This window comes from Orcinus orca, chromosome 17 (genome assembly GCF_937001465.1).
Source record: "Orcinus orca chromosome 17, mOrcOrc1.1, whole genome shotgun sequence".
NCBI lineage: Eukaryota > Metazoa > Chordata > Mammalia > Artiodactyla > Delphinidae > Orcinus > Orcinus orca.
In genome coordinates this window covers 61,504,083-61,529,768 of record NC_064575.1, presented here as the reverse complement: position 1 = coordinate 61,529,768, position 25,686 = coordinate 61,504,083, and positions in this window count along the sequence as shown.

Sequence of the window (25,686 nt, the reverse complement as noted above, 5' to 3'; positions counted from 1 at the left end):
TAATATAAAATATCTATCACCCAATAAAGAAGAGAGAGTTTTATATTATCATAACAGGATATGAATATATAATAATGGAATTTTATAGATAAAGATCCTTGGAGCACCTCCTCACTTCCATTCCCATGTCGTCCTCTCCAGTCATGTCCCAACTGAATTTTACAAGTAGACTTCTAGTTTATAGTTAATGGACCTTTTTAATACGGTGTTGCTCTTTAATTTATATTTGGACATAATAAATATGTGTAAAGCTAAACATTGGAGGGTGTCTGTCAAGGATAATTACTTTTTTAGCATAATTGAAATTGAGTCGTCTTTTTCTCCTTGAACCTAATTAGATGATAACATTAGGTTAATATTTCATCATATTCGTATTGGTGAATATAGAAAAAAAAGAAACACTAAAAATTGAAATATTAAAACATTTTTAAATTAAAAAAATGGACCAGCGAGATTTTTTTTTTTTTTGCGGTATGCGGGCCTCTCACTGTTGTGGCCTCTCCCATTGCGAAGCACAGGCTCCGGACGTGCAGGCTCAGCGGCCATGGCTCACGGGCCCAGCTGCTCCGCGGCATGTGGGATCTTCCCGGACCGGGACACGAACCCATGTCCCCTGCATCGGCAGGCGGACTCTCAGCCACTGCGCCACCAGGGAAGTCCTACAATTTTTAAAATATATATATATAAATTTATTTATTTATTTTTGGCTGCGTTGGGTCTTCCTTGCGTGCGGGCTTTCTCTAGTTGCGGCGAGCGGGGGCTACTCTTTGTTGCTGTGCGCAGTCTTCTCATTGCGGTGGCTTCTCTTGTTGCAGAGCATGGACTCTAGGCATGCAGGCTTCAATAGTTGTGGCTTGCGGGCTCTAGAGCGCAGGCTCAGTAGTTGTGGCGCACGGGCTTAGTTGCTCTGCAGCATGTGGGATCTTCCCGGACCAGGGCTCGAACCCGTGTCCCCTGCATTGGCAGGCGATTCTTAACCACTGCACCACCAGGGAAGTTCCTTATATGATATTTAGATTTTACATATAACACTATGAGTAGTTATTCTAATTTAAGATTATAACCGTCTTTTTAAAGGTAAATGCTTTATGTTGATTAATATTACAAATGATATAATGTTATTGTGATTTAAATTTAACTACTTTCTATTGTTTATCTTTATGTTTTATGTTATGGTTTGTTTTTTAATTACATTTTCTCCTTTCTTTTCTTCCAAGTTAATATGAAACACATTTTTATTATTTTCTAAAATAACAATTTGATATTTGCATTGGATTGCATGAAAATAGTACTTTATCTATGAAAGTATTAATGTAATAACACATCCAGAAAAAAAATCTTCTGTCCGTTCATTTTGAAGTAATTTTCCTTCTTGAAAAAGTCATGTTGTTGTTCTTTGCTTGTTTTGCTTTCATACAACATAATTAAATATTAATAGATTTTAAAGAACTATTGTTTGCATGTGAAGATAACTAAATAATAACTAACTAAAATAATAGAGAAATAACTTATAATTTAAGAAAAACAGTGAACTGAATCTATATGTTAAAATACCACACTGTGACCTAGAAAAATGGACACAGTGATTTACATACAGGAATATGCTACTAAATTTAGGCAGTAGACTAAAAAAGGCAGCCTGAAGAATGGGACAAAATATTTGCAAACCATATATCTGATAAGGTGTTATTATCCAAAATACATAAGGTACTCCTACAGCTCAACAGCTAAAAACAAAACATAACAAAAATATAATAATAATAAATTTTAAAAAGGGCTAAGGTTTTGAACAGACATTTTTCCAAAAAAGACATACAAATGGCCAATAGGTATATGAAAACATGCTCAACATCACTAATCATCAGGGAAATATGAATGAGATGTTACCTCATATCTGTCAGGATGGCTATTATCAAAACAAAAGATAACAAGTGTTGTCAAGGATGGGGAGAAATTGAAACTCTGTACACTGTTGGTTGGAATGTAAAATGGTATATAGCCTGTAAGATAAATAGTATGAAGTTTCCTCAAAAAATTAAAAATAGAACTGTCATGTGATCCAGCATTCCCACTTCTGGATATTTAAAATTGAGTATCTAAAAGAGTTGAAATCTAAAAGAATTGAAATCAGATCTTGAAGAGATATTTGCTCTCCCATGTTCATTGCAGCATCATTCACAATAGCCAAGTTGTGGAAGCAACCTAAATGTCCATCAAGGGATGAATAGATAAAGATAATGTGTTAAATACGTACAATGGAATTTTATTCAGCCTTAGAAAAAGAAGGAAATCCTGTCATTTGCAGCAACATGGGTCAACCTAAAGGTCATTATTCTAAGTGAAATAAGCCAATCACAGAAGAACAAACACTGCATGACTCCACTTATGCAAGATATCTAAAGTAGCCAGAATCACAGAAGCAGAAGGTAAAATGGTAGTAACCAGGGACTGGAGAGAGAGGGAAATGGAGGGTTGATGTTCAATGGGTGTAAAGTTTCAGTTATACAAGATTAGAAAGTTCTAGAGATCCTCTGTACAACATTGTACTTACATTTAACAATACTGTACTGTACAAAAATTCGTTGAGGTTAAAGCTGTTATATGTTTTTTACCACAATAAAAACGTGTTATTTAATTTACTTTAAGTGCTATATCAGATAGTGAAACATTTTTAACATTTTGATTGACACACAGAATATAATGTAAAATAGAAATATCTCCAACAGCATTATCATTTCCATAATTACTATGATTAGAACTGCAAAAATATCAGGTGCATAGTTCAGTAAGGATAAGTGATTATATATATATGTATATTTGTGTGTGTGTATATATAGAATTCAAAGTAAGTTATTATACAATAGGTTGAGGTTTATACTACTATATTTTTTCTAAATTTTCCTAACATGTAAACATTTTATAGTTTAGACTTTCATGTTATTGTGAATTTCAAACTACTACAGAGAAAATATAAAATTAATTTCACCCACAGAGATAATGATAGAAATTTAATTAAAGTTACTGAATTATGATGTTAAAAATAAGTAGTCAAATCTAAAATGATTATCATAAGATTACAACTTTAATATGTAATTTCACCTAGATATAGCTATTTAAAATATGTATTTGGAAAATAAATACAGGTTTCCCTCACAGTCTGAAAGTAGAGCATTCTTATGAAACCTTTTGTAAGCTGAAATGGCATAAATGAAAGAAGCAGTTACCTTCGGACACATCTTGCTGATGAATGCACAAAATAAATTGAGATAAAGCACAGACGTTCTAAAAATAATAGTTTCTAAGTTTAGATCTTGGGAAATAAGGCAAATTTGTATTAACTAGGAAGTTTCCTTTGATTCTTCAGATCACAGGATTTAGCAGGATCCTTTTATCCGTTGAGCTCTAATTACAATTTAAAACATCGTACTTATTTAAGCTTTACCACTGGTACCTACGAAAGTCTGGAGAAGAATGCCACTCTGACAAATACAAAAGAATGATTTCCTTTCTAATTTTGTGTCCTTAACTTTTAAATTACATATACATACTTTTCACTATTTGCTTCATTAATAACGTTTAATTCAGTTTTACTTTTTGTCTAAATACTTGGCATCTACTCATATGACTTCTTTGTACTACATCTTCAAATGCATGTGGTAATTGGTGCCTAGTGATAGAATTTGGAAACAAATCACCTATTAGGTAAGCAAAAGTGCCTCTTCACTTGAAAACAGACCCCTTTTCACAGGCTAATGAATGTTTGTGAATTTCATGGAGGTAGTTGTGTCTGTTTAGTTTGATAGATGATTTATTCAAATAAGGCATGTAGAAAAAAAGAAATTAACAAGGTTATGTATCTGTGAAGTATGATGACCTTGATTAAATGTGGCAGGCATCTTAAGAATATATGCATGGATCACAGATTATCCCTAATGATTTCCAAAATGCTGCAAATTCTTATGGAGCTCCATTAATTTTAACAGAAGTAATGTGGTTACAAATGTGAAATGGAAGATCTGCAAATGTATTACACAAGTGAAGAATTGCCTAAGCTGCCACTTTATTAAATATATAGTATATTATTTGTGCATATTAAAAGATAATAAGCAAACCTGACCTCCTGGCCAAAAATAAACTGAAGAAAAAGATGTCATTATTTTTACTTTTCAACCATTATGCTGTTTCCTCTTTACATATGCATCAGCTTTTGAGGTTATTTTTTAAAAATATATGGAGCGTGAGAGACACCTACTGGTTCTTGTAAACTATTGAATATTTTAAGCAACTTAAAATTCAGTTAGGACCTTTTATAGTTACCTCAATTCATGTTTTCATTTGTCGGGCATTTAAAAATATTTTAATAGACTATTTTTAGAGCAGTTTTAGGTTCACAACAAAATTGAGCAGAAAGTACAACATTCCTGTACACCCTCTTTGCCCCTTTCCACAGCCTTCCCTGCTACCTGCATCCCCCACTCGAGATGTACGTTTGTTGCAATTGATTAACCTACATGGACATGGCATTATCACACAAAGTCCATAGTTTCCATTAGGGTCCACTCTTGGTGGTGGTCATTCTATGGGTTTTGATAAATTTATAGTGACATGTATCCACCATTATACATACAGAATAATTTCACTTCATAAAAATCCTCTGTGCTCTGCCTGTTCATCTCTCCCTTCCCTGCCAACCTCTCATCTTTCTACTGTCTCCATAGTTTTGCCTTTTTCAGAATATCATATACTTTGAATCATACAGTATGTAGCCTTTTCAGATTGGCTTGCCATGCATTTTTTACATTAAAGATAGAATATAATAGTTTAGTTTATGTATAGTTTATGTATATCTCCCTCCACCATGAGTTTTCAGTACTTTATCATTGTTACTGTGTTCACCTCCAGAATGATACAAGTATTGATGTAACGTTTAAAGTGTTCTACCTGATTACACCCAAATTGTCAACAATATGAGGGAACAGGATTTTATGTTTCAGATGTTAGTAGTTTAAGCAATGCTTAAGATGCAAACAAATAAAAAACCTACTTACACCTGTAGAATAAATCCTCAAAATTTCTATTATTTGCATAATAACTTTAATCTCAATCTACTTTATGTTCCCACCTAATTGTGTTTCCTGTTCTTGGCCTCTGTTATCTTTTCTCTGTACCCTTTTGCTCTCTGCTCTTCCTATATTCAAGACAAGATGCCTGTTTCCTTTTTCAAGATGAATTTGTTTTCTGTCTTACCCATTATTGCCAAAATAGTTAATGAAATTTTGCTCTATGTTTATTTCAGTCCGCTGGTAGTAACTGAAGTGTTGTATTCAGAGAAACTCTGTATTGTTTATAATAATAATAGCTGCTTAACAAATTTCTAAATATATAATGTCTCTAAAACTAGTAGAAGATCCTTTATAATTAACCTACAGTTCTAAACATGAATTTTACCTCCCATCATTTATTCATAACCCATGCTGATTCAATCTAGTGGATCCACCATATTGACATTAGACTTTCAAAAAAACCGAAGCCACCAAATGGGAGAGAACATGGAAGAGAGTGTGTAGGAGATTTTTATGGGCCGATTCTGGTAGTGGTCATATCACTTCTTCTCACAGCCCATCATTGCTAGACCTCAAGCCAACAGAATTCTAAAGGAGACCTGGAAGAGTAGTACTAAGGAAAAATAGAAAAGTCTGTTTACCAGTTAGCTGTTCACTGTCAGATTAAATGTGAGCTATGCTGGAGAATATTGTGATGTATTAGTAGAGGACGGTATGGCCTGGGTTATCTGGACAATCTGGGGTCATGCTTATCTTATTGTCTTAATTAATAGTCCCACTTCACTTTCCAAAGTCTCCTGGTATCTATGATAAATTATATAGTGATTTTATGTATTATGTACATTCTCCATGGGGAATACCTGTCCAAAGCCTTCCCTGAGGCTTTAACTATACATTTTAAACCGTATATTTTAGACATTTGTCTCCTCCATTATTTCCTTTTTGACTACCACATTTCAGTAGACCTCTGTCTTGTTCTAAATACAATATTTGTAATTCTGTCACCCTATCAGGTTATCATTTGGATTTTCTATGTTTTATTGCCAGGTTTTTCATATGTGTAGATGGTAAACATTGCTTCTTACTTTTTGTAATTATCTTTAAATTCTTTGCAAACAGAATCTCGGCCATGATTGAACAAAACAATGCTTTAAATGAACACCAGTGATTTCCAAAGACCAAGATAAATGATCTGTTCGAGATTTTATTCTTTGTCAATCTGCATAGCATTTGGCATTATTGATTCTCCTTCTCCTTTGAAATGTCCTCCTTCCTCCAATAATTGTAAACTGTTTTGGCCCTATACCTACTTTTCCACCTCCTTTTCTCTTCCTTTTTTAAATTCTGCTTTCTATTAGTATACCTTTTAATGGGTGTTTCCTCAAGTTTAGCCATATCTCTTCTTTATCTAGAAATACTTTTGTTCTTGCTTTTGTTCTTAGAAATGGAATTTGTTGTTTTTCTGAGGATCTATAAAAGCTATTTTATAAATCCTTTGTATTCTGATGTTGTATAGAGGTTCTGCAATCTGACAACCCCTTGTGCATAGGTATTAGGCTTTTCTTTCTTAGAAACACTCGCAGCAATGGGTGTGTGCCAGGTGATTATACAAGTGGAGACCAATATGAAGCAAATCAATAGTCTTCCAAGGGAAAATAAATTAACAAAAAAGCAATGTCGACAACAGTACATGACAAATCTTAGGAAATGGGATGCAAAGATGTTAAAATGAGCATAATTAATATAATCAGAGAAATAAGGTGATATTCTAGAAACAAGAAGGATCACTTTTTAAAAAAGAGCTGACTAGGAGCGTGTTGGTTGTCTAACCATCACCCATTCCTGCTGTGTTATCTACTAACAGGGAAACATATTTGTGCAGCTGTTTTGCCATGTGGCTAAGAGGAAGACAACCCATTCCTTTATCTAGGGTGAGTCTTTTGTTCATGCTAATTATTTCATTCTATTTTCTAGTAAGGTGGCTTAATTCTTTGCAGTATGCTTTAGTGGGAAGCTTTAAAATTCATCTCCTGGGGTATTTGGGTGACTCTTTTGTTTACTTCTTTTTTTGTCTTGTGGATTTATTTTCCCCTCTCATTCCTTCTGGACTTGAAATTAAAGCATTTAGCTCTGAACTCTACTGGCTGTCATTTTCAAACCACGAGTAAAAACAGGCTTAAAATTATGCAAGTGCCAAAGAGAAGAGCAACATAAAACAAAGATAAACAAGCAAACACAAAAGTAAAACAAACAGTGTGAAAAAGAAATGGGAATTTGGAGGCATAATTAAACCAGTTACTATTTCTCAAAGCTGAAAGTATCTTACCTGGCACAGAAATGGAAACAGCACTTGTTATGATAAATTTTAGATAGAATGGATACAAATGAAAAGCTATTGAACTAGAAAATGGAGCATAGGAGTTCTCCTAGAATGTAGTATAAAGATTTGGAAAAGGATTATCTTTTTAATATTTAAAATGTAAAAATATAAATGTTGTATGTAATATTTTGTTGTATTAGTAAGAAATGGGGAAGGGGTGAAGGTTTTAGTAATTATGTTGCCATAGTGTATAGAATAACCTTAGTCTTACTATATTAAATCATATTTTGCAAGCAAACATAATGTTTTGGAAGTATTTTACCATAAACATAAAAGATCCAAAGACCACCAGAAGACAGTTTGTGGAAAAAAGAATTAATTTCCTTCATGGGCTTTGGTCTTTCATTTTATGCCTCATATTGAGTTGGCTTTGTTAATTTAATTTTCTGAGAAAAATAGAGTTATTTGAGTTTTTAATTTAATATTATAGAATTAGTAAATATTCGATCTCATCTTTGTTTGGAATCATGTAACATATGTAATTCCTAACAGTGTATACTAGAATACTTGTGTTTTTTATTTTACTTTAAAAAAATCAGGCATTTTTCAGTTTGATCTCTATACAGAATAAGATATTTGAAAAATTCTACTGCTTCTAATTTACAAGTTTCTACTATGATTTTCAATTTTTCCATTAGATAATTTTTAGATTTGTTTCACTGATTTTCTTGGTGTCTTCACTTGAAAATCAGTTTCCCTTATATTTCTTTCTCTCTCTTTGTATATATATTATTAAGCTTATACAAGCTTCACTTGTATTTATATAACATATACGTTTAATAAAATTTTACTTACTGAATCTGAATAGAGTTGTTTCATAATTTCATACTTGCCTAATATTTTTCTTTATCATATATGCCAATAAATTAATTCATCCCAAGATCAATAAATATGTTGGTACCCTCATTCAAAAGTATCTTAAAAATAAATTCTCTTAAATATATTTTTGGTTACTTGGGAACAAATATTGTATGTAAATTATTACAGGTCTGTTTGTATACATGCACACGGACATGTACACACACACACACACAGTCACATACCAGCATACTCTCACAGTCTCAAAGATCTGGTAATGAACTGATAGAATCATTTATTGCATAAATTAGTAAAAGATTTTTTATGAGTAATTAAAATCATTTTATGTATTATACTTACTGAAGTCTGAATATATAGCAGTTACTCAAGGACTAATATTTTGATTTTGATATTACACAGTTCAAACTTTTTCCTAATTTCCTAAAAATAATTTATGTATGAAAACTCAAATGATGCTTTTCTTATAAAATTTATTCCATTAGCCTATCATATATTCTGCTAAACATTATTTCCATAAATCTATTTATTTGGGAGACCAAGAGCAAAATCCTATTTCTCTCTGACTCAGTCATATGGCTGATATTTAATTAAAAACAAAAACTGATTATAGACTAATGATTCAGAACATCCCCCTAGGGGATCAGAGAGGAAAAGCTGACATAATATGACAGATGCTTCCTTTCAACCACTAGATATAGGAAACACATTCTAAATATGAAAAGTCTGTTTCTTTTCAGAAAACATATTACTGGTATAGTAAAAAGAAAATTAAACAAATAATCTTTGAAAGAGGGAGACATCAGCGTTGTGAATAGTAAATCACTGATATTTGACCTGGAAAAAATAAAGGAATAGTTTGCTTCATCAATTGTTCATTTCCCTTTGACAGTGAATTACAACAGGAGAAAATCAGACTTCTATGCAGTGGATGCTTGATGCATTTTTAGAAGCCTAAGGTAAGCAGCAGCCTCAGTTAGCAGAGGCTCTTACTGCTTTCTGTCCATGCGATGTATTTCAATTAAATACAGATACTTGTGATGTAGTAAGATAATTTAAAAGAAAAAAAGTCACTTATCTGTCACAATAAAATTACTCTCTATGTAATATCGTTTGCATTGAATTTATGTATAAGTCAGAAATGCATAAAATGAGGGAAGTATGAGAAAATATTTTTTTAAATCAAGGAGTTACAGAAGGTTGGACTTTAGGATAAATTAAATCTTTATAATTGTTGCACTGTAAATACATCTGCATAGAGAACTAAAAGGTGTTAAAATCTATTCTAAAATCTGACATGCAGAAAAACCGAGTTACCAATGAAGATGGAGAACAATGGGTATAAAACAAATTATATGACATGTAGGAATCTGTCTTGAATGAATCTATGCTTTGTTGTTCACCTGAATAAAAATAAATTTCTAGAGGATATAATTTGTAGAAACATGTGTCAAACACCACTGTTGTTAGGCCTAATCTGATGTTTCCAAGTCGTTTTTTCCTTTCTCTCAAGCAAGAGATGCCCAAGTACCAGGATTTTGGCTGACATAAATTCTGATGCACTTTCCTGGATTGTATTTTAATTTTCCTAAGATGTCCACACCCCTTTTTCCTCTCCCTTAATCCTGTTGGAATGCAGATATTGCAGCAAAGATACAGTATCCATATTGAGGCCACATAATAATAAAAATGAGAAATGGAAAAAAGAATCATACAGATACCTGCCCTGATACAGTTGATTCACTGAACTGACAGTCTTAACAATGCTTGTCATCATCTTCCAGAGTCTCATCCTTTAATATTAGCTGCATTCCATTATCTTCAGACTAAGGCATGCAAGATAACTGATACAAGGCTTATTTTTTTCTTGTGGCCCAGTTTTACTAGTTGTAGGTAGACCGTATAATTGTTGAATTGTTCAGAGGACACTTGATAATGTAGGGACAAATGATAGTGTAAGGAGATAATGTAAGGAAACATTTACTTAGCAATATTGGGGGCAAAAATCTGGGAAGCAGAAAGCCAATGCTACAAGGAACAAGCACCTTATACAGGGAGCTCACAGTTGAATTCTCACATCTGCCACTAAACATCAGTTTAACAGCTCATAAAACTACTGCAGTGTGGGAACTGATGACTCCTGCACCTAGGTGCCAGAAGCTTTGTCTCTACAGCCCTTGATTTGATGAACACTTACAATGACTGAAATAGGCAGAAGATAAATTCTTCAAATCAAAATTTTTCTTATGTTCATTTTCTTTATTGACAGCTCACACAGATATATCATGTTGGTGAAACTCATGTCACCTATTAGTTCCTTAGCAGAAATGATGAGAGAGTGAATTTTCTAGTTTCCACCTTGGTAAATCAGGGCATGTAAGACAAGTGATCCTCTAAAGGATACAAAAATATTCAAAAGATACTTGGAAGTCAGAAAACAGGACAGTTTACCACTTCGTGGCAGAGAAATTCTAATTCTCTCTTTTCTACTTTATAAGCTATTTATTCAAAAATTCTGTGTAAATATTATTATTAGTATGGTTATGGATATTAAATTAGTATCTATATGTATTTTTAATACATTTCAGTAAATATATATATGTAAGATAACATATGATATATAATGTCTGTTCACCTAAAATAACTAGCTTTGTTAAAAAAAAAAAGCTAGTTATTTTAGGTAAATAAGTAAAATAAGCTACATTGGTAAAATAAGCTATATATTAATATTGACAAGTTTTGCTAAGAGGAAAACTTATTCTGTAATACAAGTGAAAATGCTTTGTTTAGACTGGAGACTCAGGCTATAGATTTAAAATAAAAGAATCCTCGGGCTTCCCTGGTGGTGCAGTGGTTGAGAGTCCGCCTGCCAATGCTAAAAGATTTAAGTAGGGCCAAGAGTCTCCTAACATAGTAGACAAATATCCAGTACAGGATAAAAAATCCTTCATTATACGAAGAACCAAGATAATCACAACTTGATTAAGACAGGAGAGTTGACAGACATGAACACTGAAAGGAATCAGCTGTTTGATTTATCTGACAAGAATTTTAAAGCAGTTTTCATAAGTTTTTCAACAATCAATTTTCTTGAAACTAATAAAAATAGGAAAGTATTGGTAAAGATATAAAAGTTATAACTAAATACAGTTATAGAACTAAAAATTATAGAACTAAAATAACATGAAAAACAAATTGCTAGATGGGCTTAATGGTGGAGTAAAGATGACGGGATAGAATCAAGTGAATTTGTGGACAAGTCAATAGAATTCATTCAGTCTGAACAACAAAGAAATGTAGACTGAAAAAAAAAGAACAGAGACTCAGGGACCTATGGGAAAATAACAAAAGTTCAAGCATTTATATCATTGAAGAAGACCCAGCAGGACTGGAGAAAGAATGAGTCTGGAGGAGTAGTCACAAAAGTAATGATTGAACATTTCACAAGTTTGACGAAAGACACAAACGTACAGATTTAAAAAGCTAAAGATGTCCCAAACAGTAAACACCGAAAGAGTGCCAAGAAACATGTTAATTATATTTAAAAAATAAAGGACAGGGACTTCCCTGGTGGTACAGTGGTTAAGACTCCATGCTCCCAATGAAGAGGGCCCGGGTTTGATCCCAGGTCAGGGAACTAGATCCACATGCATGCCACAACTAAATGTTCACATGCCACGCCTAGAGAGCCTGTCTGCCTCAACTAAGACCCAGCACAACCAAATAAAAATAAATAAATATTTTTTTAAGATAAAGGACAAGGCTTCCCTGGTGGTGCAGTGGTTGAGAGTCTGCCTGCCGATGCAGGAGACACGGGTTCGTGCCCCGGTCCGGGAAGATCCCACATGCTGCGGAGCAGCTGGGCCCGTGAGCCATGGCCGCTGAGCCTGTGCGTCCGGAGCCTGTGCTTCGCAACGGGAGAGGCCACAACAGTGAGAGGCCCGCGTACCACAAAAAAAAAAAAAAAATGGCTTTGTCACTAGCAGACCTTCACTTAAAGATTGGATAAGGGAAGTTATTGAAATAGAAAGGCAATAATAAAAGATTTTGGATCATCAGGAAGGGAAAAAGCACAGAAAGAGCAGAAATACATGTACATACAATTAGTAGCTCTTTCCTCATGAGTTTTATAAATCATACTTAATGATTAGAACAAAATTATAACACAAGATGATATTCAGGACATGATATTTAAAGGTGGAGACAGTAAAGGGACCTTAATGGAAGCAGAGCTTTCACACTTTACTCAAAATGTTGATACCAGTAGACTGGTAATAAATCAACTATTTCTATTACAATATCCAGAGCAACCAGTAAGCAAAATATATAAAGATATATTCAAAAACACAAAAAGTGTTAAGTAACTTGGGAAGGCAAGACAAGAGGAACAGAAGAAAAAGAAGCAGAGGAAACCAACGGAAGACAAATAATAAAATGATGGATTTAAGAGCTAATATTATCAATAATTGCCCTAAAAATAAATTGTCTGAATACCCAATCAAAGAGAGATTGGCAGAATGGAGGAAAAATATGACCAAATTGTATACCATGTACAAGAGACTCACTTCAAATTCAATAACAAAGGTAGATTCAAAGCCAAAGGATGGAAAAAATATATACCATACAAATATTAAGGAAACAAATGCAAGAGTGAGTATATTATTATCCAAAGAAGTAGATCTCAGAACAAATAAAATTACTAGAGACAAAAAGGGACAGTATACACTGATAAAATGATCAATTCACCATAAAGACATAAAGATTCTAATTGTGTATTCACCAAACATGAGACGCAAAATACATGACACAAAATTTAATGACATGAGAAATGCATAAACATACAACTATAATTGGAGAATTTAACATGTCTTTTTTTAATTATTTTTTCAAGCTTCACTAAAATTTATTAGGATTCTCATGTTGGCATGACTTTAGTTTACGAAGGGGTTATCAACAGCCCTGATCACAATCACACCCAGTTTCTATGTATAGCTTAAGTGTGTATGAATTACTTCTCCTAAACAAGATTAATTGCAGAACAGTTTGTCCATGAGTATTGTGTCCCAGAATGTGCATAATAAAGATTTAGGATTATCACTTACATTCATGATTCACTGGTTTTAATTATTAAATAATAATTGAAAATCATTAATAGACTATAATGGACTTTATAAATACAAAACAGTGATTGTGAAAATGATAAATTTTAAGTGGTTGAGCAATACAAGCCCAGCAGTATAATAAAAAAAGTATCTTCTTTTTCATAAGCATGGGAAGGAAGCATGTATTTTTAATAGGAACAGTTAAATTATACTCTTCGTAATAAAAATAATTATCCTCCAATGATTGAAATTTAAAATAGAAAATTAAACAAAAGAGCAAAACAATATTTAGTCAAAATACTCCAAATGATAGATTTAAAGGTTTTAAACTAAAACTATAAAACAAAGGTAGAAATGTGCTAAATTATTAAGCAAACAATTTTCTATTGAAAACTTTTCAAAGAGAAAACTAGGTAACATACTTTGCATGTGGGCATAAAGGAGTTAATTAAAATTATATCTCCTAATAGGAGTTTTAAAAGTTTTATTGATGTTCATATGCCATGCAATTTACCCATTTAAAGTGTACAGTTCAACGTTTTTAAAAAATATATTCAGAAAGGGCAACCATTACCACATTCTAATTCTAGAACACTTTCATCACCTCAAAAAGAAACCCATACTCATCAGCAGTCATTCTTTATTACCACCACCCAACACCCCGCCATCCAAAATACTCAGTTTTAGGTGACCATTAATCTACTTTCCATATGTAGATTTCCCTATTCTGGACATTTTATGTAAATTGAATCATATAATATGTCGCCTCTCATGACTGACTTCTTTCATTTAGCATAATGTTTTCAAAGTTCATCCATGTTGTACATGTATTGGTGTTCTACTCTTTTTATTGTCAAATAATACCCCATTTGTGAATATATAACATTGTGTTTATCCATTTATCATGGATGGATATTTAAGGGCTTCCACTTTTTCCTATTATGAATAACATTGCTATGAACATTTGTGTAAAAGTTTTGTGTGGACCTGTTTTCCTTTCTCTTGAGTATATACCTAGGAGTAGACTCGAATGTTTCGATGAATCACCAATTTTCCAAAACAGTTGCACCATTTTACAGTCACGTTGGTAATGTATGCCTGTTCCGATTTCTTACTTTTGTCTCCACTACAACCTAGTGGGTGTAAAATGGCCTCTCATTGTGGTTTTGATTTGCATTTTCCTAATGACTACTTTCATAATGTTCAAATGTGCTTATTCTAACACTGATATTTTAAAATAAAACACTTTTAGCATATTTATATAAACATTGAAGAGTTGCTCTGATGACAATAAAAAAGATATGTTTAATAAAAAATTACTGTTTCAGGCTTGGGAAAATCCAGTTATATGTTCCACTAAAGATACCATTTGCTTTTCTTTCCTTTGGCTAGTTAAGATGAGTCAGAGGAAGACAATATTCTTTTAATATTTTTTTTATAATATGAACTGAAACATATAGAGTACAAGATGCATTATTCATAGATAGTAAACTAAAAGTCTAAAATAATTCTAAAAATGACATAATACTGGAGTTAATTCACAATGACAGATTTTGCTGGAAAACTATTCATCTAAAGCAGATTTCCTCTATAGTCTAATATATTTCCAGAACACCTTTCTATATCTATTTTAAATGTAATTTTATTTCCCCATTATTCTGCCCTCCCTAAAAAAGCTAAGAAGAAAAATATTCTTAAAATTCAAGCAATATGTTGAATATTTTATTTTAATTTTCTTGAATGAACAATCTGTTGATACATAACACTTTATCACTTCAAATTTATGGAGGAATTGTGTTAGCTGAATTCTAGTAGGCTTACTGAACAAATATTATAATATAAAGAGAAGCCTGTCTCTTTTTATCTACCTGATTTTCCCCTAATCTAAATAAATTTTCAAGGTTTTCTCAAGTTTCTGAGCCAATTCTTCAAGTTTTAGGGATATTCTCAAGAGCCCTAGTACCTCTGTATAGCAGTCTAGGTCATTTTAAAAGCAGGTGCTGAGATGGAATAGAAATGTGAGAGATTTGTTAGGGAAAATACCTGTTTAGTTTTACAAGGAAAGGGAACAGGAATCAGTGAGGAAAGCTTCCAGACCATGATACAAGTCTGAGGCTTATAAAGGGAGAGGGGTGGGGAAGAAGGATTGGGTAGAAAAAGGCTTAAAATGCAGTGTGACTCTGAAAGAATATTAGCAAGGCCCCTAAAGAGCTCAAAAGCAAAGACTGAGAATTAGAGGAGTTCGTTATGTTTATGAATTAACCAGCTCTAGTACCTTCATTCAGTCATTGACTGGGAGCATCCTGGAAATAGTGGCATGAGGATTAATGGGAGATTTCAGTGGTGCAGCAGCAGAAAGCTATCAGTTAACTACATTACTTACAGTAGTTTCCCTCTTAAATGGAGATCTGAGGGACATACATCCATGGCTTCCATAGTTCATCTCTTGCATATTAATAATTCACTTATCCATCTATAGTTTTGGAACAATTCTTTCATTGTTTCCATGTGAAGATTTGAAGAAGGAGTTTAGTTGGATAAACTATAGGCCTCACCCTTGCAGTTGACCTCAGGGCTACAACTGGTACTCTCTTTTCCCCTATTATCCATTCTACCTTTTCCTCGCCGTTATTTTCATTTCCATGCTTTTGTTAATCTGGTACTATGTGCCAAATGCTTGTTTCTATGGGGTCTGACACCCTGGTGATGAAAATCTTCTCGTGGGGAAGGGGGCTGCTGCCCATGGTCATTGACATTCACAATTTGGCAAGGTAACACCAAGTATTAGCCAAGTAGGATATCACCAATATTCATCTCTGCTACCATTGTGTTAAAAAGAAGTGTCACCTTTTCCTGTTAATCTGGATAGAATATCCCTGCCAGAATAATTATTTTGCTGTCCCTTACTCGTCTCTGGAAACCAGGCACTCAGAATGTCCAGGCAGTGGCTGTAGTAGGTAGTTCATTAAGACTTTACTATGTCTTGGCAAAGAGTGCCCCCTCATCCTTTGGGACCAGATCCTCTAACTTTATAGAGGCTCAGTTGAAGGTTTAGAAGCACAAAGTTCCCCAGCGGATCATTGAAACTAATGTTAATTGGGGCCCCTCTTGCTTTCACACCTTGGTTCCTGGACCATGTATTTTACCTCTTTTGATCTTCAGTAGTCATTTTTAACTTGATGTCATGTTAAGGTACTTTACCTTCAATTTATGACACTCAGTTAGTCCTCTATGAGCCTTGTAGAAGTCACAGTGTATCACAAAGACTTCTAATTTCTATGGTAATGTTTCTGAATACAGACTTCTGTCCAGTACTCACTTGTATAACTAAGTTAAACTGATCAAAGTTACCCTGCCTGGCCCTTTAGTGAAGTGAAGGGTCTCTGGAGATAAACTGCATGCTCAGAACATGTGAGTGCCATACAGCCACAGGAGGAACATGAGCTTTGGCAAAGTAGGGAAGAAAGGTATGGAAACTGGAAAATGCTATTGAAAATTGCTACATATGTAAAGTAAGACCATAACAATAAGTAAGAATTGCATCAGTGAAATTCTTATCCACTTTAACTTCTAAATGGCCATTATCAAGTCATTTAAATTAGGATAAAATCCTCCCAACTCAAATATTTGCTTTTTGTCTTGTCTTGTTCATTTTCCAAAGTCAGCTCTTTATATAGCAAATATGATTATATTCCTCTACTGTTAAAACCATCCATTGCCTTTCTATTGCCTCCAGCCCACCTATCAACTATATTTGCTATGTCAGGCATTCATTATGTGAGTTGTAAATTATTCAGTGTTTCAAAATCTTAGTGGGTCAAAGACCCTGCCTGACCTTGCATTTGTTTACTTCTCCAATTTCAAAATGTTTCTTCCAGCCATCCTGAACTAACTTTAGAACTTCAACTCACAGTCCTCTACCCAGAAATTTCATGGGGATTAGAATCAGAAAAACTAATTCTACTTCTTCCACCCCTAATGAACAAGTAGTTTTCCTGGAACTTCGTTTTCCTCATTTCAGTAATGGAAATTTTGATGTGGCTTGTAGACAATTCCCTGTTTGCCTACAAATATGAGTTTTTTATTTTAAGTAACATAATATGTGCTCAAGAAAAGGAACTGCAATTTAACAATATTGTAAATGGAGATTTTGAATATTTTGCTACATTGCAGGTATTAGTAAATCTTTCATTCTTACATCTATTGATATAATTTGTTTCAAAATTCTTTTGAGGCAGTCCAGGAAATTGTGGGACTCTATAAAGGTGATCAAGCATTTTATTATTTTTAAATATACTGCAGAAATAAGTGAAGCAGCAACTGAATAGTGCAAAATGTAGATTAGTGTGAAAGCATGATTTTCTGAATGATTTCCTGCTGTGATAAAAGAATAGTTATGGAAGTGACTGATAATTTCTTATATATGATCACTTTTTAAAATATGAGTTTGAAGACCTATGAAATTACAAGCATATTAATATTCCCTAATTATCTCTTTCACTAATAAATGCTCTTAGATTAATGTATCCATGACAATAAATAATGATGAATTAATCTTTAGTTTTGTTTTTTATTTTGAGAATTTTCTGTTCTGAAGCTGTATTTCTCAGGCTAAAGGGAAGAGGATATTTTCAGTAAATGGAAACTTTCAGAATCTTTTGAATCACACTAACTAAATAAGTGTCTTTTCTAGCCTGTATCCATTTTCCAAGCAACATAGATAGCAAAAGCACCCTTTTATTAAGGTCAAATGCACTTGTTAGGAGGTTTGTAGTGTGAGCAAATAATTAGTGAATCTCTGTGACCTTAGTTGCCAAAGGAAAATAGATGTACTATACCTCTGAAATTCTGACTAATTCTAAACACCTTATCATTAGAGATGAAAAAGCATTGGTAATATTACTCTAAATACATAAATTCTTAATAAAATTAGGATTAGGGAAAATAAAGTAAGCATCTTAATTATTAGGCATTACTGTGATCCTTTACACAGTAGGAAAACAAAACAAAATTCTAAATAATTCACAAGGTCTAGAAGCAATGTAAAGTTTATGAAATTCATGTCAGTAATATGCATTAGCTTAATTCATCTTTTCTTAGCATTACATTTTGATGATCAGCTTCTAAGTATAAAATGTCAAAAAGTAGGTGATTGGTAATTTGACTGGTTAAATTTTGAAATATCACCTTTCTTAAATTATAGTTAACAGTATTGCACCCAGGATGTCATTGTTGCATCATCAATTTTAATGGATATAGGATTTATAAATCTGTAATAAAATGTACTGAAGAATTTTTTTTAAAGATGTCCGTATCAAACTGCATTTGAATGCCTTCCCAGTGCTTTAGTCATAACAATAAATTGATGGCGTTACTCTCATTCTCTTGGCAACAAATCATCAAAGAAAGTCTGAGATATAGGGGAAAAGCTTTTATTCACACACACAACTTGAATAATACAAGGGGAGTGTACCAAATTACCAGTAAGCAAGTTGGTTTTTGTAGACATGTTCTATCTTTAACAAGCTTTCTCCACTGTGAAAATTTCAACCAAAGATATCAAATATAGATGTATACACATAGCACAATCCTCTAATCAATTCCACAGGATTTGGAGACAGATGAGAAACATCTCTGTTTCATGAGAGCAGGAGCCAAATACATTGTCGGTTTGCATATGCTTTTGATTTACCGTTCCTGCAGGCTCCTGAGACTTCCAGAACTCAGTGAACAGTAACATTTAACCGTTAAAGTAAACTACCATTGAATTACATTAATATTAAGAATACCATGTGTGTGTGTGTGCGTGTGTGTGTGTAAGTAGCTACACAGAATTCAGATTAAAAAGAATGTAAAGTGCTCAAAAGAATAGGACTAAAAAAATAAGACTTTGTAAAGATAAAAGGAGGGAAATTATCTGTGCATCCAGCTCTCATTTTAGATCTAGATATGCAGATTTATAGATATATAGAATGATTTATTTTTTAGCAATATGTATTTCAATCTTCTTTATAAAAGCAATTTTGGGAACAACTACACTAAAAAATATGTGTACCACTGGTATCATTTTCTAAAGAAATGCTTAAGATTAGTCCACAGTTTTGGTCTTAGAATTCTGTCTTTTGTGATACAAACATTTTAATTCTAAAATAGTTTTAGTACAGTATTCTTTTCTTTAGAGTGAGTGTATTAAAGGATGTGACTCCATTTTGTTTTTATATTTTCCCGTTACACCCTTTAAACTTCATCCCTTTTTCATCCCCATCTGCCGCACATGTGAGAAAGCTAATATGAAAGACAGGCTCCTGCTCCTTTGCTACCAGTGGGAAGTTCAAGCCACGTAAGCCCTTAGTTGCACAGAAACCCTCATCTATGTCCCATCCTTACACTCCATAAAAACCTAAAGGCAGTCCTCTTTTCCTGCTCTCTCTTCTACAAGCCATTTTTCGGAGCAGCTTAGGAAGTCTGCACTACTCTCCTCAGAAAGCCTTATCATGTTAGTAATAAACCTTTTCGAATCCTCTTGGGGGTGTGTGTTGGGGGAGGAGCGTCATCAGTGTCAACATCTCAGCCAGATTTTGGGTGAGAGTCCATCCTGACTCTGAAGAGTAGATACAATAGTGAGAATACTATACTCATTAATATATTTTCTTAAACATAAGAATTACTAAAATTTGTTGTCATAATTTGATTTAAATATTAATTATTTCATTATAATTAAGGTGCTACAACTGTATGAAAGAAAATATTATCTAAAAATGGAAAACATACCAATACTATTACTTATTGTATATTTAAACTTAAAACATTTTCTAAAGAATTAGCATAGAATGACATTTTCATATAATAAAACTTATTCTATTAGAATGAGGAAAAAATACATGAAATGAGTATTCGATTTTAAATGTTATTCATTTGGCAAAATGGTAAAATAAGCATGTTAAGGAGTCATGTACTGTAAAATAATAAATTATTTCCAGAGTATGACATGGAGAATTAGTAATATGTTAAAGGGAATTACCTGCATCACAATTCATGAGTCTGGTTTGTTTAAGTAAATTAATTATTATTAATGTCCTAAAGAGGTGGCTGCAGTAAAATTATAAAAGCTGTAATTGATGATGAGAATGTCAATTCCTAGCTGCAATAATTGTTTTCAGTTAGATAATAGTGTTTATTTTAACCTGATTACATTAAGAAATGCTGGCAGGGCTTCCCTGGTGGCGCAGTGGTTGAGAGTCCGCCTGCCGATGCAGGGGACACGGGTTCTTGCCCCGGTCCGGGAAGATCCCACATGCCGCGGAGCGGCTGGGCCCGTGAGCCATGGCCGCTGAGCCTGCGCGTCCGGAGCCTGTGCTCCACAACGGGGGAGGCCACAACAGTGAGAGGCCCGGGTACAGCAAAAAAAAAAAAAAAAAAAAAAAGAAATGCTGGCATTTTAAATCATCTGTTTTTTAAAGTAAAATTTATAAGACTAAAATCAATGTAATTTCTAATAGAAATGAAAAAAAATTGCATTGTTCTACTGTTATATGTTTATATCTAGTGTTTTTGACAAATGATTTTACATTATGCAACATATTAACATATTATGCTCTCTTGGTGACTTCAGTCTCTTTCATGGCTATAAATACCTGCTGTTGACACCCAGATTCCCCTCTCTGATCATTAAGGTCATATCCAACTACCTATTTCAACATTACGTGGGTGTCAAACTTTTTGAATTCATATATACAAAACTGAACTTCTAAGCAACCTACTATTTCTCAGCAATTCTTTTTCTTTGGTGTTTAAGCCAAAATATTTGGAATCATCTTGTTTAATATGTCCCCTCATAGGTCACATCTAATCTGCCATCTAATACTTCCAGCTCTATCCCCAAAATATATCCAGAATCTGATCATTTTTCAGAACTTAGACTTCTATACACTCTAGGCCAAGTCCTCATCATTGTTCATTTCTATTATTTCAATAGATTCCAAGTTACTCTACCTTTTTATTGCCTTGACTTTTTCAGCCTATACTCAACAAGCTGCAAAAGTGATTGTGATATAAATTAAATCAGCCGTATCACTCCAATGGCTCCCTGTCTCATCCAAGAGAAAAACAAAGATCCTAAAATAGCCTTCAGGTTCCACAGGATCTGGCCCTTCTTATTTCTCTAAACTTCTGCTGTTACACTTCATACTTTTCTATAAATATGCCAGTTAAGTTTCACTCAGGGTCTTTGCACTGGTCATTTTCTCTGCTTTGAATGTTCTTGCCCTAAATATCTGGAAGTCTCAGTTCCTCACCTCCTCAGTTTTTCACCTCTTCCTAATAATTTTTATGTAAGAATCTATTTTCATATACTTCCAGCTGCTGACTAGCTAATGCATATTTAAAAAATCTATTTGTGGATGCTTCTAACTAATAACAAATTTTCCTTATATTCCTGGGTGTACAAATAGACTACATACCAGAGTCTTTGTGCTGTTAAAACTTCCTATGCAATATTCTCCCTTTCCGCTTCCATGGCTGATGCAGGTGCTCACATCACCAAAGCCTCAAGATATAAAAAGGCATCTAAATCATCATTTAGAGTAATATTACCACTGATGAGGCCAACTAATTTGGACTCTATATGAACAAACAACTTTCATATCATTTGGACTGCATAATTTATGGTTTATTTCTTAAAACAATGTTATTTTCATTAATACAACACTCCATATAAAATTGCAATCTTCTCCAGCAATCTCAAGGCCCTTCTCCACTTAATTTTTGACCTTGACACTTGTCAGTTCTAACGTATACAATATTTTATTTATTTACGTCTTCACTGTCCCATGGTTTATATAATAATGCTTCTAATTTGGTCATCATTTTTAGGATCTACTCCAGAAATCTGCTAGGTTTTTTGCCCAGCTCCAAGGCCTTCTCTTCTGTTTTTTGGAAGTAACAAAAATTTCAAAAATTATTCCTTATGGAAGAGTTTTAAGTTTCAATCAATGAAATCCAAGTCTATCTCTGTATCTGAGTTCAATCACTTGGATGCTCATCTATCCTGAAAACCACTAAATATCAGGCTCTCACTGCCATTGGTTTTGAATTAAAGATGAACAGTATTTACTTTTTTCCTGAATGAATGAAATACCAGGAGTGACTGGAAAATTCTATGACCAAATTTTTACTCTTCTTGATGCTACCTAATTTCCATACCTTAGTGATAAAAATGGATATTCTATAGAAATATCCTTTTGTCTGTTTTGTTCAATGCTATATCACAGCACCTAGATTTGTACCTGGCAAGTGGTAGATACTCATTAAATATTTATAGATTGAAAGAAAGAATAAATATTTTTCTACCTAACATTTGGTGAATGAAACATAGTCATGGTTTAAAGAGTGTAGTCTCTGGAGTTGAATTGGTCTACAATTGGTCTGAAAATTACATAATGGGTACATGAATTACATAGCCACTGAACCACTCTCTGTGTCAATTTTCTCATCAATAAAGTGGAGGTAATAATAATTATAATAATAATAAAGCTAATCTCAGTGTTTTTTTCAGAATTCAGTTAAAAGTTTAGACAAAATTCTATAAACAGAGCTTAGGGTACTTTAACATATAAGATATATTAATTTTTAATCTAACATTTTGGAATGCTTTCCTTTTGCATAATATGTATTATATAAGTTGATATAGCTTAAAATAAACAGGTTTAATTATTTTGTTTATGATTGTTTTCATAATCTTATGATTAAGGGAATCTAAGCCATGGACACCAATGTAATTTTTGAAACATGCATTTTTTTTAAAGTTCCTGTTGTATTTTTTTTATTTTTTATTTTTATTTTTTGCAGTACGCGGACCTCTCACTGTTGTGGCCTCTCCCGTTGCGGAGCACAGGCTCCGGACGCGCAGGCTCAGTGGCCATGGCTCACGGGCCTAGCCACTCCGCGGCATGTGGGATCTTCCCGGACCGGGGCACGAACCCGTGTCCCCTGCATCGGCAGGCGGACTCTCAGCCACTGTGCCACCAGGGAAGCCCCTGTATTTATTCTTTGTAGCATCTTCTAGAACCTACATTATGAAAGAACAAACACTGATTCTTTTTTATTTTCTTACCACATGGTTATATTGTAAAGCCACTTCAAAAATTGTGGAAAATATTACCACCTAAAGTCTTGGATTCCTGATAGTGGTCTTTTTTTAGCATTTTTGTTGTTGTTATTCTAGGGGGAAGACTTGATAATTTTGATATTTGATGATTTATCCTGACATAATTTCATGTGACCTAGGTAGAGAAGACAAAAAGTAGAAATATTACACAACCAAAAGATCATGATGGAATAGGAATCACTGGAGAAAAATGGATAGGAAGTTTATATTATATTTTTGTCTGTACTAATTTGAAATCATTCTAATTTAGACATTAATTTCAAGATATAAGTGAAAATGCATTAGCAGATTATTCTAGAGATGTAACAGCTATTCTTGGAATATGCTCAATAGGTCTGAGTTTCCTTAGAACTTTGAATCCTTCTGGGAACCACATGTCTGAGATAAATGAAGTGTTACAGAGAGAACACTTCTACAAAGTTTCAGGTTTTAATTATATTATTTTTTCAGAATGAAGGGATTTGTTATCCCAGTATTATCTTCACCATTTGTAAAGAATTAACTCGAAAACAAAACATTTTTCCAGTGGTCTAAATTCATAGATTCCTGGTATTTATAGATCCCTCTTTGCTTCACAGCAGCCAAAGGAACATTTTGCTTTCAGCAAGCACCGTACTTACTCTATTTTTCATCTTCTTTGACTATACCTGATCAACAAACAAAACAAACAAAATAAAAATTCTCAATCTATCAAAAATATCAAAGAGCAGAACTTAGATAAAAAGACAGCATATTAGCCATGCCTTAGTAGCTATATATATATATATATATATATATATGTATAAAAAGCAGACCATATAGTGACTTATTTCATGATGTTCGAATGGTTAGAGCAAAACATTTGTCATTAAGTCTATTTAATACTACTACTAATATCTGCTTTTATTTAGGAATTCCACCAGTTTTTAATCATATCATTCATATGTAATAAAATATAACTGAATGCTTAGTTTCCAGTCACTGCTTTTCCTTATTGAGAAGAAACTCATTTATATAGTATCTGTATTATTTACTATATATGATTATTAAAAATTTCAAACAGACTTATGAACTCCAAATACTGTCACAGTCTATAAACTGGTATAACCTGAAGTACATGTTAAGCACTTTTTGCTACCTAATAATTATTTTAATATGTCTAATTTGTTGCCTTTCCCATTATGTACATATACCCTTTTCCATATACCTAGAAGAGTGACTCTTCTAAAACCACTTAAACTTCAGACAGGTTGAGATGATAGATATAGAGGCAAAAATCTCCCATGCTCAGAGGCTTAATCTCAATATATTTCATGTTTTTTCTTCCCACTACTAAATCACTCAATATTTATTGTACTGATATACAGATGTATCACATACTGTTTTATTACATAACAGATAACATGGCAAATGGTGACTCTGCTCTTCTCTAGAGTACACTTTAGTGGAGGAAAGAGAAACTTATTTAAAGACCTAAATGCTTTAAATAAATAAAAATTGGTACTGGTGCCATGAAAGGAATAAATTAGGGGTTTTGATGAAGAAAACCAAAGGGCAAGGCCCTTAGAGTGTTTAGAAAAAAAACTCTCTGTGAAAGTTTATATTTATGCCATGTATGCCGAAACCTGGAAGATGAGAAAGACCTGAAGGGCACATCTTCCCTGATAACAATAAGGACTCTGTCAGGAAAAACCAATGTGACCGGAGTACAGTGAGCTAGGTAAACAGTAGTACACATACCGCAGCCAGGACCAGATCAGGCTGGACCTAATAGGAAATACTAATTTTTTTAAGTTTATTAATGTTTCAAAGCTCATTAGGAATCCATATAATTTTTTTCAGTGCAGTGATTTTGTAAATATTTAGACATTTTCTGATAAATATTATACACACATATAATATATGTGGTTATGCATGTATATATGTATGTATATAAAATAATTATTTAGGAAGAGGACATACTTGTAAAAGCTAGTAAATGTTTTTCAGTTGAGTCAGCCTAAGATTGGTATTTTTATCAAACCACATCTCTATAAATAACATTATAGTTATGAGAAAAATTATGGTGGATATTGTAGGTTTGAGATATTAATATTGATGTGCCAAGGGGAAACTGACCTGTAAGGGAAGCAAAATGAAAATGACCAACCTTCCCATTTTGTAGAAACATAAATGAGAGTA